This window comes from Rana temporaria, chromosome 3, assembly GCF_905171775.1.
Source record: "Rana temporaria chromosome 3, aRanTem1.1, whole genome shotgun sequence".
Lineage (NCBI taxonomy): Eukaryota > Metazoa > Chordata > Amphibia > Anura > Ranidae > Rana > Rana temporaria.
Genome location: NC_053491.1, coordinates 97,253,424 through 97,271,995, shown reverse-complemented (window position 1 = coordinate 97,271,995; position 18,572 = coordinate 97,253,424). Strand labels below are relative to the sequence as shown.

Genomic DNA, 18,572 nt, shown 5'->3' with positions numbered 1-18,572 from the left:
TCCAGGTTAGCGGACTCCAGCTTTGTGACTGGTCAGAGCCGCAATGTCACCACCCCCCCCCCCACACACACACACACACACACACACACACACACACACACACACACACACACACACACAGGAGCCTGTTTCGGCATAGGACTCTGAAGGAATGGCCCAGGTGGGCGCTCCTTCAGAGCATATGCGGCGGTGACGTCACCGGCTGCATGTACAGTAAATATCTCCTAAACAACGCACATTTAGGAGATATTTACAGTACCTATAGCAGTGATGGCAAACCTTGGCACCCCAGATGTTTTGGAACTACATTTCCCATGATGCTTAACTACACTGCATTGTGCATGAGCATCATGGGAAATGTAGTTCCAAAACATCTGGGGTGCCAAGGTTCGCCATCACTGACCTATAGGTACTTATTATAAGCTTACCTGTAGGTAAAAGTCAGAGATGGGAGTTTACATCCACTTCAAATATTCAGGTTTTAGGTTTATTAACATTTTGGATTGACCGAGAGCACTGTAGTTGTTCAATATTGAAATGAATCCTCAAAAATACAACTTGATTAATAATTGTGCACACAGTGTATTTTAAATGATTGGGTCGGGAAGGTGCCAATAAGCAGTGCGAACCACAAAAATGGCTCAATTCTGCATATAGCATATATGCATATTTTCCAAAATGGTAAAAAAAATCCTCACGTCTCTAAAGAAAGATAGTTCCCTTTCCTCCACAAAAACACACATACATAACATTACTGTGTCAAACTGAAGTTAATTAACACAAAATACACTTGGAATTTACAATGGTTCAAGTGTCATTCTAGCAAGAGCAATAAATCAGCATTGAACAATCAGTACCCACACAATCAATACCGAACTACAACAAAGAATATAAAAGGTGTCTGCAAAACAGAATGGTCAGAGAAGTACACATCATAAAGATAAAAGCATTTCCATTACTCGTTGTGTCTAATTAGATCCTAAAACATAGGTTTCTATAAAAAAAAATATATATATATGTATGTTGCTCTTTTATTAGCAATGGAACACCAAGCTTGACCCAGTTTTATAAATGAAAACCAACATAACCGTGCAATAGAAAACCTCTACCAAGTGCCCATTCGCACCCTATGCAGCCTTGCTCAACACAGTCCCAATATATATAACAAGGCAATCTGGCTTATGACCAGAGTTCAGTTCACACCAATGCTCTGGAGTTGTTTGCCATGAAAAATAAAATAAATAAAAAGGAATTACTCTGTTATTTCAGCGCAGCGTGTTGCAATGCAGTACACCACATTGAAACTCGCTGTAGAGACTACAATCTGTCACATTTCAATAAAGTAAAGTAAAAAAAAAAAATGTATAAACCGCGCGATGCGTCACTACAAAGTATCAGCACTGACCCTTCACAGCGCACACCAGCTATTGTGAACGAGCTGTAAAAGACTTAGGGCCAGATCCACAAATACCGGGCGCAACTTAAATCTTCCGTTTTAAGTTACACCGCCGCAAAATTTCTTTCTAAGTGCCCGATCCACAAAGCACTTACCTAGAAATTTGCAGCGGTGTAACTTAAATCCGTCCGGCGCAAGGCGTGCCCAATCTAATGGGGCGAGTCCCATTTAAATTAGGCGCGCTCCCGCACCGGACGTACTGCGCATGCTCCCGACGTTATTTTCCCGACGTGCTTTGCGCGGATTTACGTTGCGCCAGGTTTTGAGAATCGCGACGGGCGTAAAAAAAAAAAAAAAATTAAAAAAAAGAGTTGCGGCGGAAAAAAAAAAATTTGACAGCGACGCGGGATAGAAGGGTATACTTTTACAAGGTGTACTAAGTTTACACTTTGTAAAAGCAGCCCTAATTTTGCGACGGCAAACTAACACTTACGGAAAAAAATGAAGGGAAAAAGCTTCGTGGATCTCCGTAAGTGCTAATTTGCATACCCGACGCTGGATTTAGACGAGAAATGCCCCCAGCGGCGGCTGCGGTACTGCATCCTAAGATCCGACAGTGTAAGTCCATTACACATGTCGGATCTTCTGCCTATCTATGCGAAACTGATTCTGTGGATCAGTCGCATAGATAGAAACAGGGATACGACGGCGTATCCCTTTTGTGGATCTGGCCCTTAAAGCCCATCTCCAGCTACGTTTTTCTGATCTACAGCAGAAGTTTGCGGAAGTAACAACACGGAATCTGAAAGATGTACAATTCGCCAACATTAAATCAGGGCTGACAGCGTTAATGAAGGCTCCTGTTTTTGTTTAAATACCATTGATGGATAAAAAGCAGCTGCTAAAAAACAGTAGCAAGTACTGTTACCTACTAGAGAGTACAGACGTTGTTACATGCATGATAATCAATCGCTGACAACGATCTTTGACATAAAGAATGCCTAACATTGGTGAGAAGCTTGGACATGATACATCAAGTGCCCATTTGAACATATCCGTAAGGCTTAGTTGACATCTATGTCGGGGGATGGTGAAAACATGAAGTTGCGTTTTAACTGCTTCCCCCTCAACTCCTCTCCATAAACCGCAAAGGCAGACAACACAGGACTATACAGATACTGCGACAATTCAATCATTTTTATAAAAAAGGAACTTTGCACTAAATGTGGTGTGGTTTCGACCACTATTTTGGTTTCTATTTGAAAACAATCTTTGTAGGGCTGGTTCAACAAAACTCATACCCCTCAGCTTCTTGTTTACAACAGCCTTCCCCAAGAATTTGTTTTATCCCAAAGGAATACTTGAAATAATTTCCAGGTCTAAAACAATTTGTTTAGGAGTGGGGGGGGGGTGCCCTTTATACCATTGGCTAGTGTGAAGCATGCCCCCCTTACAGTCATGTAAGTCAGTGGAAAAAAAACTTACAATTATGGCCAGTGGGCAGAATGACCCCCCCCCCTTTATATTCATGGCCAGCGGGGCAGAATGCCCCCCTAACACTGATGGCCAGTGGGAGGAATGCCCCCCCCTTCTTACATTGATGACCAGGGGGGAAGAATGCCCCCCCCCTTACATTGATGACCAGGGGGAAGAATGCCCCCCCCTACATTGATGACCCATGCCCCCCCCCCCTTACATTGATGACCAGGGGGAAGAATGCCCCCCCCCTTACATTGATGACCAGGGGGAAGAATTCCCCCCCCTTACATTGATGACCAGGGGGAAGAATGCCCCCCCCCCTTACATTGATGACCAGGGGGAAGAATGCCCCCCCCCTTACATTGATGACCAGGGGGAAGAATGCCCCCCCCTACATTGATGACCAGGGGGAAGAATGCCCCCCCTACATTGATGGCCAGTGGGAAGAATGCCCCTCTTACATTGCTGGCTAGTAAAAACAATACCACCCTTTACAGACCGCCGAAGATAGTCGGTGTCATGATGCTGGTTCTTCCAAGTGCTGTTTAACCCAGAATTATGTAGATATCAATGCCATAGGATAGGATGTCATCAGCTACACCTCAAGGAAGGGCTACCTCCAGAGGAGCCCTAGGACTCCATAGAACCCCTGTTAAGAATGGCTTGTTTGGAATTAAAGATATATGATGCTGGAGAAGCAAAGCAGCGTAAGCCAGAAGTGACAAAATATCAAATCACACAAAAACATACTTTGACAATGACCCAGAATGACATAACTATTATTGAAAAATACATAAGGCGTCCAGAAAAAGCAGCATGAACATCAGTGACACACAAAGTGTATTGTCACATAATGAGGAGGCTGGTTACAAAGCAGCAAAGCGTAAATCCAGTAGCAGAGAATGAGTAATCGCCAATAATAATGGACTGCACATCCCAGCTACAACCACAGATCACATTAATTGCCACGATCCATGAGTCAATGACGAAGCTCGCACTTTCCCATAATGGGATATCCTGAGGTTTTCTCCCGTCATGTGAAAATGTCATCGTCCCACAACATGAAAAGGGCTTTGTGCAACAAACAGAGACACACTGATTAACCCAACCAAGGCCAAGAGTGTCGTAGCCCTTCAACACAAAACATCGGACATGTTTAGTAAGGAGTCGTCACAGACTCAACGTGCACGGCGTTTCATTTATGCCGGGACTTAGGCCTCAATACTCAAGGTGATTATATCTGGGTCACAGCAGATTTTAGTGACAGATGTTAATGCACTGGCTGTCCGGCCAAGCCAAGCTTTATCTTCTGTTTCATCCATATGACACAAAGCAGAGACTAACCTTCATAGCCAGAGAGCAGATATCCCCCCCCCCCCTTTCCCATAATGCTCCCTCCTTAGCCATCCATTTCATCATTGCTACGACTAATGCCGCGTACACACGATCATTTTTCAGCATGAAAAAAAAACAACTTCATCATTAACCACTTAACCCCCGGACCATACTGCTGGTCAAAGACCAGAGCACTTTTTGCGATTCGGCACATGCGTCGCTTTAACTGACAATTGCGCGGTCGTGCGACGTGGCTTCCAAACAAGATTGGCGTCCCTTTTTCCCCACAAATAGAGCTTTCTTTTGGTGGTATTTGATCATCTCTGCGGTTTTAGTTTTTGAAAAAAATGAATATTTTTTACTTTTTGCTTTAAAGCGGGAGTTCACCCAAAAATCAACTTTCTGCAGTTAGATCCAGCATACTGCTGACATCTGCAGTATGCTGGTGTTTTTTATTTAATTTTGGTACTTATCGTTATAGCAGTATTTCTTCTATGGCTCCGAGCAGGGAATGGGCGTTCCCGAAGGCAAGCAAGTTGATTGACGGCCTTCAATATCGCGTCACGGCTTCCGAAAACAGCCGAGGTGTCACTCGTGTATCTTCGGAAGCCGCGACGCGCTATCGAAGGCTGTCAATCAACTTGCTTGTCTTGAAGGGGACGCCTATACCAGGAAGTAATCCCCGCTCGGAGGCATAGAAGAATTACTGCTAAAACGATAAGTACCAAAAAAAAAACACCAGCATACTGCAGATGTCAGCAGTATGCTGGATCTAACTGCAGAAAGTTGATTTTTGGGTGAACTCCCGCTTTAATAAATATCCCCCAAAAAATTATAAAAAAAAAAGTATTTTTTTCCTCAGTTTAGGCCGATACGTACTCTTCTACATATTTTTCATAAAAAAAAAAAAAAAAAAACGCAATAAGCGTTTATTGATTGGTTTGCGCAAAAGTTATAGCAATTACAAAATAGGGGGTATTTTTATGGCATTTTTATTAATATTTTTTTTTACTAGTAATGGTGGCGATCAGCGATTTTTTTTTGGTACTGCGACATTATGGCGGACACTTGACACATTTTTGGGACCATTGGCATTTTTATAGCGATTAGTGCTATACAAATGCAATGGATTACTGTAAAAATGCCACCGGCAGTGAAGGGGTTAACACTAGGGGGCGGGGAAGGGGTTAAGTATGTTCCCTGGGTGTAATCTAACTGTAGGGGGGGTGGCCTCACTAGGGGAAATGACCGATCTTCTGTTCATACATTGTATGAACAGAAGATCAGCATTTCTCCCCCTGACAGGACCGGGAGCTGTGCGTTTACACACACAGCTCCCGGGCCCCCGCTCTGTAACGAGCAATCGCGGATGCCCGGCGGCGATCGCGCCCGCCGGGCACGCGTTCAGGGGGCGTGCACGTGCCCCTAGTGGCCTGCGCGAGAGCCGACGTTATATTACCTGCTCTCGCGCAGGGGAGCCGACCTGCCGCCGTAAAGCGACGGCGGCCGGTCGGCAAGTGGTTAAAATGATGTTGCCTACACACCATCGTTTTTAAAATAATGATCTAGCAAAGCGCGGTGACGTACAACACGAACAACGGCACTATAAAAGGGGAAGTTCCATTCGCCTTGGGGCTGCTTTAGCCAATTCCGTGTTAGTAAAAGACGATTCGCGCTTTTTTGTCTGTTACAGCGTGATGAATGTGCTTACTCCATTATGAACGGTAGTTTTACCAGAACGAGCGCTCCCGTCTCATAACTTGCTTCTGAGCATGCGCGGGTTTTTAACGTCGTTTAAGCCCACACACGATAATTTTTTACAACCCGAAAAACGACATAGTTTAAAACGATGTTAAAAAATGCAGCATGTTCGAATTTTTTTTTTGTCGTTTTTCAGAACCTGAAAAATGATGTGAAGCCCACACACGATCATTTTAAATGACGTCTTTGAAAAACTATGTTTTTTTCATGCCGAAAAATGATCGTGTGTACGCGGCATAAGAGATAGAAATCACCTTCTTCCTGAATGCTCGTGTACACGTTTACATGGAAGCCACACGTGTGACAACAAATGTCCGTTCAGCCTCTTCTACAATGCACCAAATTATACCTATAAACAGATCCCCGGCCTATAATGTGTGAGATGACAGTCAGCCACGTAAATCTAGAAATAAACGTTTCATAGACGCATTTAACCAGATTAAGGATGAAGCACACATATGAACAACTTTATTGCCTATAATGGGTATCTTTTATGTTGTTAAAGGGATGACTGGGCAACTTCAACAAACGTTCAGCTCAAGGAATCAGATTAGAAACTGACCATTATATCTTGGAATGTTTGAATTTACACCATATAGTGAACACACGGAAATGTAGCAAATGCTATCTTTGGTCTCAATCTTTTTAATTAAAGCTCTTAGTCTTCAAAAATCAATTTTAAATTATCAATGGTTTAAAGTTTAACTTACTGTTTACAGAAGTTCACCCTTTGGGGGGAAAAAAAATTATAAATAATTTTTTTTGCAGGTGAAAAAAAAGGGCATTTATAAAATAATAAAAAAAAAAAAAAAAATTCAAAGCAGCCTGCAGAGCATTGCACCTGGGAGGAACCCCAGGATCATGCAGACTGTCATGTCCTGTACACACAACCGTTTTTCTCGGCAGAAAAAAAAAAAAAAAACAACGTTTTTCCAGATGGGATTCCTCTCAAGCCTGCCTTGCATACACAGGTTCAGATCAAATACCACCCATCCAAAGCACGGTGACGTACAACACGTACGGCGGGACTATAAAAGGGGAAGTTCCATTTAAACGCCGCCACCCTTTGGGCCACTTTTGCGGATCCTCGTGTTAGTAAAAGTTTGGTGAGAGACGATTCGTGCTTTTCAGTGCGTTACAGCGTGATGAATGTGCCATCTCCATTCCGAACGCTAGTTTTACCAGAACGAGCGCTCCCATCTCATACTTAATTCTGGGCATGCGCTTTTTTTTCCCCTCGGGAAAGCATACACACGACCGGTTTTCCCGAAGGGTAAAAGTCCGCCGCAAATCCCAAACGGGGAAAAAGAAAACATATTCTCTATTTTTTTCCCCCCGCAGTTTTCCTGTCAGGAAAACTCAGATGGAGCATACACACGGCTGGGATTCCCAGCCAAAAGCTCTCATGGCAGTTTTCCTGCTGGTAAAAACGGTCGTGTGTAGGAGGCATCAGGATAGCCGCCTGCCCGTACCTCCGATACAGGTAGACAGTTGCTTGGGAGCAAAAAGATCAATGAACTACGAGGACGTTTACCAGTGCCTACGGTTTTCATTGAGAACTACAAGCAATCAGCGACAATGGATGACGGTACTTGCAGTCCATTCATTCACAGGAAACTGGAGCCCCACACGTCTGCAATGTTTAAAATTGTGACAGTGGGTGGGGGAGGCGGTCCCTTGCCTGTTGTCATAAGGAAGCGAGGGATCGGGGGGAGAGGGGGTGCACGCTGAACATGTTATATGTTACACCCCAAATACAGGTATAACATGCTCAGAAAGGTGATCTTTGCTTTTAGGCTGGATTCACACCTATGCATTTTTAGTGCTTTTTGCATTTTAAAGATTTGCACTACAGTCCATTTAACATGGTTTCCTAGGGAACACGTTCTCTAGTGCAAATCTGCAAAAAGCACAAAAAATGCATAGGTGTGAATCAGGCCTTAAAAGAAGAACTATAAGCAACACTTTTTTCTTCCCCATTTTGGATAGAGCAATGGAGGCTTATAACCCCAGTAAATGTTTTATTTTTCTCTGTGTCCTATTGCTGAGATTTTCTTTTACTTCCTGTCCCATAGCCAAACAGGAAGTGAGAGGAAATCCCTGCAAATTAAGGGAATTCCTTGGGAACCCCAGGTCATCAGAACTATTGTCCCCATTGGAAGATTTCCCCTCAATTCCTCAATTAATTTTCTGGAGACAACACAATTTGGTATTTCTTTTACTTTCAATGATAATGGCAAACAGGACAATTAGAGAGGATACATCCCCTTAACCGGGGCACAGACAGCACTAAAAAACAATGTTTTAATCCCTCTCCAATATGCAAAACTAAAAGGTTTTGTCTTTAGTTATAGTTTAAGATCTCTTTAAAAAAAAAAAAATGGCCCACAGCTACGCTTGCAGAGTGCTCTGTATTAATTGTATGTAGTCTTTGCTACACACAGTATATACGGCTGTGTTCCGGCACTGAAAACAGGAACTTCCCGTCCCACTCCCAGAACAGAGTCAGGCTGAACACTGCTCAGTTATTCACAGGAGGCTTTGTATTATATAAATGAATACAAAGCTTTCTCTGACTGGCTGAGGCGCAGGAGGAGGTGGATGACATGATCTCAGCCAATCAGAGGAAGCTTTGAATTCATTCATAGAATACAAAGCATCCCATGAATGGGTGAGCAGAGCTCAGCCTGATTCTATTTGGTTGCAGATGTGGAGCAAAAGGTCTCCGTCCCACTGCTGAAACACAGTATACTGTATGTAGCTGAGGCTATATACTTTTAATAAACTGTGCACAAGCGCACCTGTTAGCTCAGCAAGTAGTTTTTAGGCCAACTTGGTCCTAATAAACTATTTAAAAGGGTCATTAAAAATTAAGCTAGGCTTTAGGCTGGCCATACACTGTACACATTTTCATTGTTCCTCAGGAACTGGCTGAACTTTGCTCATTGGGTGACCCTGTCTTTTTATAAATCGAAGGAGCTGATCTTGGATCCACCAAAACCAAAGAGGTTTGACAATAAATCTGGCGCACGATCGCTAGCCGTTTCATACATTCAGTCTGCCACTGAAGTGCTCACTCAATGGTCCAAGGTGCCAACCAAACTAACACACCTCCACCCGGCACATTCGCTGCTCTACTTCAGAGTCTACAATAGCATGGAGAGGTTAGGCACATCTGGCAGCAAAAAAGACTTGGGGCCAGATACAGATAGATCAGCGGATCTTTAGATCCGCGTAATCTATCTGATTTAAGATCCGCCGCCGCAAGTTTTAGAGGCAAGTGGGTAATTCACAAAACACTTACCTCCAAACTTGCGGCGGCGGATCGTAATTCCCCCGGCGGAATTCAAATTCCGCGGCTAGGGGGAGTGTGTTATTCAAATTAGGCGCGTCCCCGCGCCGATCGAATAGCGCATGCGCCGTCCGGAAATTTTCCCAGCGTGCATTGCTCCAAATGACGTCGCAACGACGTCATTGGTTTAGATGCTTACATAAATGACGCCCATCCGTATTCGCAAACGACTTACGCAAACAACGTAAAAAATTAAAATTTCATCGCGGGAACGACGGCCATACTTAACATTGGCTGCGCCTCACAGAAGCAGGGGTAACTATGCGCCGGGAAAACCCTTACGTAAACATTGTAAAAACACTGCGTCGGGCCCGCGTACGTTCATGAATTGGCGTATCTCGCTGATTTACATATTCTCTGCGTAAATCAGCGAGAACGCCCCCAGCGGCCATTTTTAAATTGCAGTTAAGATCCGACGGATCTTAGGCATATCTATGCGTAACTGATTCTATGAATCAGTCGCATAGATACGACCGGCCTAACTCAGAGATACGACGGTGTATCTCTGAGAATCTGGCCCTTGGTGTATAGGCAGCTTTAGCTTAAAACTGGCCATAGATGGATTGAAATTTGACCGGTTTAGCAGGGATTGAACGAATTTTGATCGCTAATGATCAACTTCTCTTGAAAGGGCTTGTTGAAAAAAATATTTCCTAATTAATTAGCAGCTGCACCCTGGAAGAAACAGCAGAAAGTGTCAGCGTGGCGGGGATTCCTCTATTCACCTTGATTGTATGGATGGAGGAAACTGTTTTTTGTTTTTTTCCTGTTCAGTCTGCTGGCTAAACAGGAGAACAAAAAAAATACATAAATAAAAAATAAATAAATAAAAGGAGAAAGAAGAAGGAAAAAAAAAAGATTAATCTCTAGCCATCTTAAATTATCAAATATTTACTACAAAATGTATGTGCTGCTTGCGTACTACTGGAGTTATTGTATACTAATAGCCAATAAAAAACAAAAGGCTTAATTTACAAAGGTTGACACAGGGATAAGCATCTTAAAGTTTACTCATATAACTGTACTTTTCATATAAAAATAAAATAGCTGTCACTTTTCTTTTTTTTTAACCACAGTGATCCTCATCTGGTGTTTCAGCCTCATATTGGTTATCATCAGCAATGACAGTTGAAAATAACAGTCACGTGGCTGATAGTAACAATTGATACAGCTAGAATATGTATCATTTTTGTGTTGTCACTAATAAGCACATAACACAGATACAAAAAGTATTAACAGCCTGTCTGGAAGTCATCAGTAGGAGCCGAAATAGGGCACGGCAATAAACCACAATGCTAAATTGTACTTCCCGTACCATGAAGGAGGCTTTCTAAACAGACAGCGGACTTAAAGTGGTTGAAAACCTCAGCCATTAAATGTGAACAAAGCATATCCTTCTTTAGTGTGTACTTGTCTCAATTAGGAGCACTAATGCATTTTCTATCTGCTACCCCGTTCCTCTGCTATCAGCATGAATCATTTCTGACCAGTTCTCCCTTCTCTCCAATCAGCTCTCAGAGCTCTCCTCACTGGGCTCTGCAGTATATAATTTTAGCTCTCTGCCCCCGGTTTTCTGACACCTCAGACAAGCTTTATAATTTCTGGACTTTAAAGGGCTGCAGATACAGGTACAACTTACATAGGAGGATTTGTTTCATCTCTGAGGCTAGTCACTTCACTGGGTATATGTAATGGTTTACAATCACTTTACAGTGTATCCAAACTCAAGCAAAAAAATATACATATATATATTGCAGCCTACTAGTCCACAGATGTGGTGGCTGCATTGGTTTTCTTTCACCTGGTGATGCTGCCAGTAACAATAATCGCTCATAATACCTATGGTGAGTAGTGTTGTCACCCTAGGCTGTTATCCCAATTTGGACCGCAAAGCCCACCTCTCATCTCCATTACATAGGGAAGAGGTCTTCTGTACTTCACAGAAGAAAGCTGGGAAAGTTAGTGGCACCGATATATCAGTTCAGTGCACAGCAAATTGCAAGGACACAAGATTTCTAATAAGCCAGTTATTTTATGTACTAAAAAAAAAAAAAAAAAAAAAATATGTACTTAGTATGAAAAAACGAAAACAAATGCAACCACCACATCTAAGGACAAGTGATCTCTGCAATATATTCCAATTTTGTTCTGGACTATAGATATCCAGTAAAGTGTAACTGAAGGTAAAACATTTTACTATTCTGAAAAATGGCTTTGAGGCAGGAAGTAACGGGAAATCTTCCCAAACGGACACAGGCAAAAATAAAAAAAACTGAAAGGGGTCATCACTCTCCCTATCCAAAATAAAAAATAAAAAAGTTGTGCCTTTAGTTCTACTTTTGTACATTAACCACTTGCCAACTGGGCACTTTTACCCCCTTTCTGCTCAGGCTAATTTTTCAGCGCTGTCACGCTTTGAATGACAATTGCGCGGTCATGCAACACAGTACCTATAAAAAACTAAAAATGTATAATCTTTTCCCACACTGAGTTTTATTCTTTTTTGCTTAAAGTGGAGGTTCACCCGAAAAGGTAATTTTTAACATTAGATTGATGCTCATTTTGTCTAGGGGAATCTGGTCGTTTTTTTAAAATCGAAGCAGTACTTAACGTTTTAGAGATAGATCTCCGTCGCTTCCGTGTATGGGCTGCGGGACTGGGCGTTCCTATTTGATTGACAGTCTTCCAACAGGCTTCCGACGGTTGCATCTATCACGTCACGATTTTCCGAAAGTAGTCGAACATCGGTGCGCAGGCGCCGTATAGAGCCGCACCGACGTTCGGCTTCTTTCGGCTACTCATGACGCGATAGATGCGACCGTCGGAAGCCTGTTGGAAGACTGTCAATCAAATAGGAACGCCCAGTCCCGCAGCCCATACCCGGAAGCGGCGGAGAAGATCTCTCTCTAAAACGTTAAGTACTGCTTCGATTTTAAAAAAACTACCCGCTTTAATAAACTAAAAAATGATAAAAGTTTGGGGGAAAAAACAAAACAAAAAACAAGTTTTTCATAGTTTGTTATAAAATTTTGCACACAGGTAATATTTCTCCTTCACTGATAAAGAGGCACTAATGGGCAGCACTGATAATCTGTGCCCCCGATTATCAGTATAGATGTCCCTTTTACACAAGCCAGTTATTGGTTCTCTCCTCACTGTCAGCGTGAGGAAAGGAATGACGATAATGGACCTATGTTTACATTGTGATCAGCTGTGATTGGACAAAGCCGATTACGTGGTAAAAGTCCGCTGTAATTGGTCCTTTACCCCGATTAGCGGGGACACCGCGATCATAGAGCACACCACCCGCGCAACGCAGCGGGCACAATCATAGGAGGACGTCATGTTTATGTCACATTTACCTTTACCTGCCTGCTGAGGCCAAAAAACCCGTCACCTAGAAGTAGCCCGGGTAGAAGATGACAGCGGCTGGCAAACGATGGAATGGCTGCATTGCTTGGAAGTGGAGGGGAGTATTTTGGGGGGGATTTAGTTCTGCTTTAGAACTGAGCTCCATGATATTAACAAGCCCTCCATCACCACTCCACCCCCTCAACTAACTGCTCCTATAAAAATAAATTATACCCAAATGCCTATTTTACTTCCCTGAAGCCATGCTCATGTGACAATCTTTTGTTTACTTCCTGGGGTCCTTCTTTGAGTGTCCTCATCACTGCCTGCATGATGTGGATATCTCCTATTGGTGGAGACGATGGCATCAGTGGCCCGGTCCTCTCTCATTGGCTGCAGGGCAGGAAGGAGAACATACAGGAGAGGTGAGGGGACCAGTGAGAAAGAGATTAACCAGCAGGAAAAATGTCTGGTCCTCAGGGCAGGATATGAGCTAGGAAACTGTGACTTGGATCCATTACACTGCAGAATGGCTTAGGAAGACATGTGAGGAGAAACGGAATGGATACAAAATACACGGCTTCCATTTCATTTTTCCTGAAGTTGGGCTTTAGGGTCCATTCACACAATGAGTATTTACCTGCGTTTCCTCTCAAGGAAAAACACAGGTAACTGCAATGATAATAGTTTTCTGTGTCATGTTCTTTCCTTAGCCTGGACCAGCTCTGTGACGTCAGCCCGCTGTCTGCTGAAAATGGGTCACATGAGTGCAGAATGAACTGCACTTCTATGAGCCACAGGAAACGTACAGCCAAACCAGCTTTAGTGCTGGATAACATATATGCAATGCAGGAATCAGTGCGATTCCAGTGCAGGTTCCCACATCGCATGTCACCTGCTGGTGGTTGATACCGACATCAGCGAACCGCTGCGGGTCTCAATGCAAAGTTAATGACAGCCCCAGATCTGTTCGCAGATCGCAGTGCGAAATTCCAAATGCTGCAGGAATCGGATTGCCAAAAAGGGTCCTGCACCATTTTAGTGGGAATGCCGTGGCTGAATTTACATCGCACAAACATCGCATGTGATCTGCACAGCAACGCAGTGCAAATCACATGCGATATCTAGCATTGCACAAGCCTAAAGCGTGACGTTAGTATTCCTTTAAAGAAAGTTAAATAGTAACAGACTTACGGGCCGGATCACCAGGTGAAAATGAAGTAAAAAGAATGCAGTGAGCACATCTATGGATTGGTAGGCAGTAATATTGTATGTATTTGTGTTTAGCGCTAAGGCCTGCCTCATCTACACGAAGTGTACTACAGCGTACATCTCTGGAGGACCAAGTTTACCAACAAAAGGATGTACAGGAGTTCTGTGCATTCACATGTTGGCGGTCCCATTCATATCAATAAGGATGCAGCAGCTGCATGGACACCACCGCTGCTTCCAATTTGCCACCTGTGCTGGGGCATATGTCTATATGAAGTCATTGTGCACTTGGGCACACACCCACGCGGCTTGCTTGGGCACACACCCACGCAGCTTGCTTGGGCACACACCCCCACGCGGCTTGCTTGGGCGCACACACACACACACACCCACGCGGCTTGCTTGGGCGCGCGCACACACACCCATGCGGCTTGCTTGGGCGCGCGCACACACACCCACGCGGCTTGCTTGGGCGCGCGCGCACACACCCACGCGGCTTGCTTGGGCGCGCGCGCACACACCCACGCGGCTTGCTTGGGCGCGCGCGCACACACCCACGCGGCTTGCTTGGGCGCGCGCGCACACACCCACGTGGCTTGCTTGGGCGCGCGCGCACACACACCCATGCGGCTTGCTTGGGCGCGCGCGCACACACACCCACGCGGCTTGCTTGGGCGTGCGCACACACACCCACGCGGCTTGCTTGGGCGCGCGCACACCCGTCAGATTGGGAGCAGCAGATGATTCAGCGGCTGCACAGACACCCAACAGACATGCATGGGACTGCCCGCGCAGAGCTCCCGAGTATCCTGTGTGGGTAAACCCAGCCCTGGCACAGATGTGTACTATATACGCATGTGTGAGCGAGGCTTGCCCCGCTGGCCCTCAGGGTAAATAAATAAAGGAAAACGAATGCAGCCATCCCCTGTAAGGACTGGTAACCAGGAATATAGGATTGTGTATAGATCTGTTCTAAGGCAGCGATATTACTTCTATCCACCAATCACGGTGAGTCCAGTGGTTGGGGGTGAACGGCGTTCTATAGAGTCCCAGGCGAGGAGGGCGGCCCGCTCTGACATACATGATGAGGTTGTGGGATCCTTCAGAGCGGAGGAGTGCAGAATGGGTGAAATAGTTTTTTGGGTGGGGTCCCATGGATGACAGAGGGGGGAGATGACATCACTGACCTATTACATCATACTAGGAGCTGTCAGTGATGGGTGATTGGTACAGGTGTGACCCCATCACATCCCACCATTATCCTCATCATCAGGGGTAGGATGTGTGATCCTCCATGACTCCAGACACATGGAGTATGTAGGAGGTCAGGAAGTGAGCACAGTGCTGCCAGACATACCACACATGCCGAGCATACTGACAGCACACATCCAGTGCCAGCCGTGCGGGGAATGCCTGGCATGGGGCGGGCGGGGGGTGACCGGGGACACCCGGCACTGTACACGTCACACATCGCTCACCCTGCACATCGGATCCATCACATCACACACACCGATCCCACCAATCACATCAGGCTTCTTACCCCGTCCTCCGTCCCCGCACAGCTCAGGCCTCCTGACAGCAAGAAGAGACATCCGGAGAGGCCAGGAGATCCGTCCGATCACACGTCATGAGAGGGAGAGATCCGTGCACGGGCACCGCACGTCAGGCCTGGAGATCGGAGGGAGCGAGACACATCCAGAGGTCGGCCCGGGGACACTCCGCACACAGAACGGGGGGGAGAGAGCTCTGGGCGGGGGACACTCACTATGAGAGACACACAGGAGGCCAGAGAGAGGAGGAGAGGAGAGTCGGAGACAGCTGCAGAGACACTGAGACTGCAGGATGTGAGAGCGGGGCGGGGGAGAGGGGGAGGGGCGGAGCACACAGGCGGGGACACAGAGAGAGAGAGAGGGACACAGATTTATTACATGGAGGACTGCGAGGAGGATAGACACAGCTTACACCCTATACCGAGAGCCTTACACCCTCCAACACTGAGAGCCTTACACCCTATACCGAGAGCCCTACACTATATACGGGAACCCTATACATAGAGCCCAACACCTAGAACCTTACACTCTATACCAAGAGCCCAACACCCTCCAACACTGAGAGCCTTACACCCTATACCGAGAGCCCAACACTCTATACCGAGAGCCCAACACTCTATACGGGAACCCTATACCGAGAGCCCAACACTCTATACGGGAACCCTATACCGAGAGCCCAACACCCTATACCGAGAGCCCAACACCCTATACCGAGAGCCCAACACTCTATACGGGAACCCTATACCGAGAGCCCAACACTCTATACGGGAACCCTATACCGAGAGCCCAACACTCTATACGGGAACCCTATACCCTCTACCGAGAGCCCAACACTCTATACGGGAACCCTATGCCGAGAGCCCTATACCGAGAGCCCAACACTCTATATGGGAGCCCTACACCTAGAACCTGACACCCTATACCGAGAGCCCAACACTCTATACGGGAACCCTATACCCTCTACCGAGAGCCCAACACTCTATACGGGAACCCTATGCCGAGAGCCCTATACCGAGAGCCCAACACTCTATATGGGAGCCCTACACCTAGAACCTGACACCCTATACCGAGAGCCCAACACTCTATACCGAGAGCCCAACACTCTATACGGGAACCCTATACCGAGAGCTCAACACCCTCCAACACTGAGAGCCTTACACCCTATACCGAGTGCCCAACACCCTGTACCGAGAGCCCAACACTCTATACGGGAACCCTATACCGAGAGCCCAACACCCTATACCGAGTGCCCAACACCCTGTACCGAGAGCCCAACACTCTATACGGGAACCCTATACCAAGAGCCCAACACCCTCCAACACTGAGAGCCCTACACCCTATACCGAGAGCCCAACACCCTATACCGAGAGCCCAACACCCTATACCGAGAGCCCAACACTCTATACGGGAACCCTATACCGAGAGCCCAACACTCTATACGGGAACCCTATACCGAGAGCCCAACACTCTATACGGGAACCCTATACCCTCTACCGAGAGCCCAACACTCTATACGGGAACCCTATGCCGAGAGCCCTATACCGAGAGCCCAACACTCTATATGGGAGCCCTACACCTAGAACCTGACACCCTATACCGAGAGCCCAACACTCTATACGGGAACCCTATACCCTCTACCGAGAGCCCAACACTCTATACGGGAACCCTATGCCGAGAGCCCTATACCGAGAGCCCAACACTCTATATGGGAGCCCTACACCTAGAACCTGACACCCTATACCGAGAGCCCAACACTCTATACGGGAACCCTATACCGAGAGCCCTACACCTAGAACCTTACACCCTATACCGAGAGCCAAACACCTAGAACCTTACACCCTATACCGAGAGCCCAACACTCTATACGGGAACCCTATACCGAGAGCCCAACACTTAGAACCCTATACCGAGAGCCCTACACCCTCCAACACTGAGAGCCTTACACCCTATACCGAGAGCCCAACACCCTATACCGAGAGCCCAACACTCTATACGGGAACCCTATACCGAGAGCCCAACACCCTCCAACACTGAGAGCCTTACACCCTATACCGAGAGCCCAACACCCTATACCGAGAGCCCAACACCCTATACCGAGAGCCCAACACTCTATACGGGAAACCTATACCCTCTACCGAGAGCCCAACACTCTATACGGGAACCCTATACCGAGAGCCCAACACCCTATACCGAGTGCCCAACACCCTGTACCGAGAGCCCAACACCCTATACCGAGTGCCCAACACCCTGTACCGAGAGCCCAACACTCTATACGGGAACCCTATACCGAGAGCCCAACACCCTATACCGAGTGCCCAACACCCTGTACCGAGAGCCCAACACTCTATACGGGAACCCTATACCAAGAGCCCAACACCCTCCAACACTGAGAGCCCTACACCCTATACCGAGAGCCCAACACCCTATACCGAGAGCCCAACACCCTATACCGAGAGCCCAACACTCTATACGGGAACCCTATACCGAGAGCCCAACACTCTATACGGGAACCCTATACCGAGAGCCCAACACTCTATACGGGAACCCTATACCCTCTACCGAGAGCCCAACACTCTATACGGGAACCCTATGCCGAGAGCCCTATACCGAGAGCCCAACACTTTATATGGGAGCCCTACACCTAGAACCTGACACCCTATACCGAGAGCCCAACACTCTATACGGGAACCCTATACCGAGAGCCCTACACCTAGAACCTTACACCCTATACCGAGAGCCAAACACCTAGAACCTTACACCCTATACCGAGAGCCCAACACTCTATACGGGAACCCTATACCGAGAGCCCAACACCTAGAACCCTATACCGAGAGCCCTACACCCTCCAACACTGAGAGCCTTACACCCTATACCGAGAGCCCAACACCCTATACCGAGAGCCCAACACCCTATACCGAGAGCCGAACACTCTATACGGGAACCCTATACCGAGAGCCCAACACCCTCCAACACTGAGAGCCTTACACCCTATACCGAGAGCCCAACACCCTATGCCGAGAGCCCAACACCCTATGCCGAGAGCCCAACACCCTATACCGAGAGCCCAACACTCTATACGGGAACCCTATACCGAGAGCCCAACACCTAGAACCCTATATCAAGAGCCCAACGCTCT

The 18,572-nt window shown here is 46.4% G+C and overlaps 1 protein-coding gene across 4 annotated transcripts in view; it reads right to left on the bottom strand.

Annotated features, from left to right (window-relative positions):
- MYO9A (myosin IXA) overlaps positions 1 to 15,727 on the bottom strand; it is a 179,995-nt gene extending 164,268 nt beyond the window's left edge. For all 4 annotated transcript variants that reach the window (XM_040343045.1, XM_040343046.1, XM_040343048.1 and 1 more), the window contains exon 1: positions 15,427 to 15,727. The gene's annotated coding sequence lies outside the window, so the exon portion shown is untranslated. The remainder of the gene's footprint in view (positions 1 to 15,426) is intronic.
- Positions 15,728 to 18,572: the final 2,845 nt, after the last annotated feature.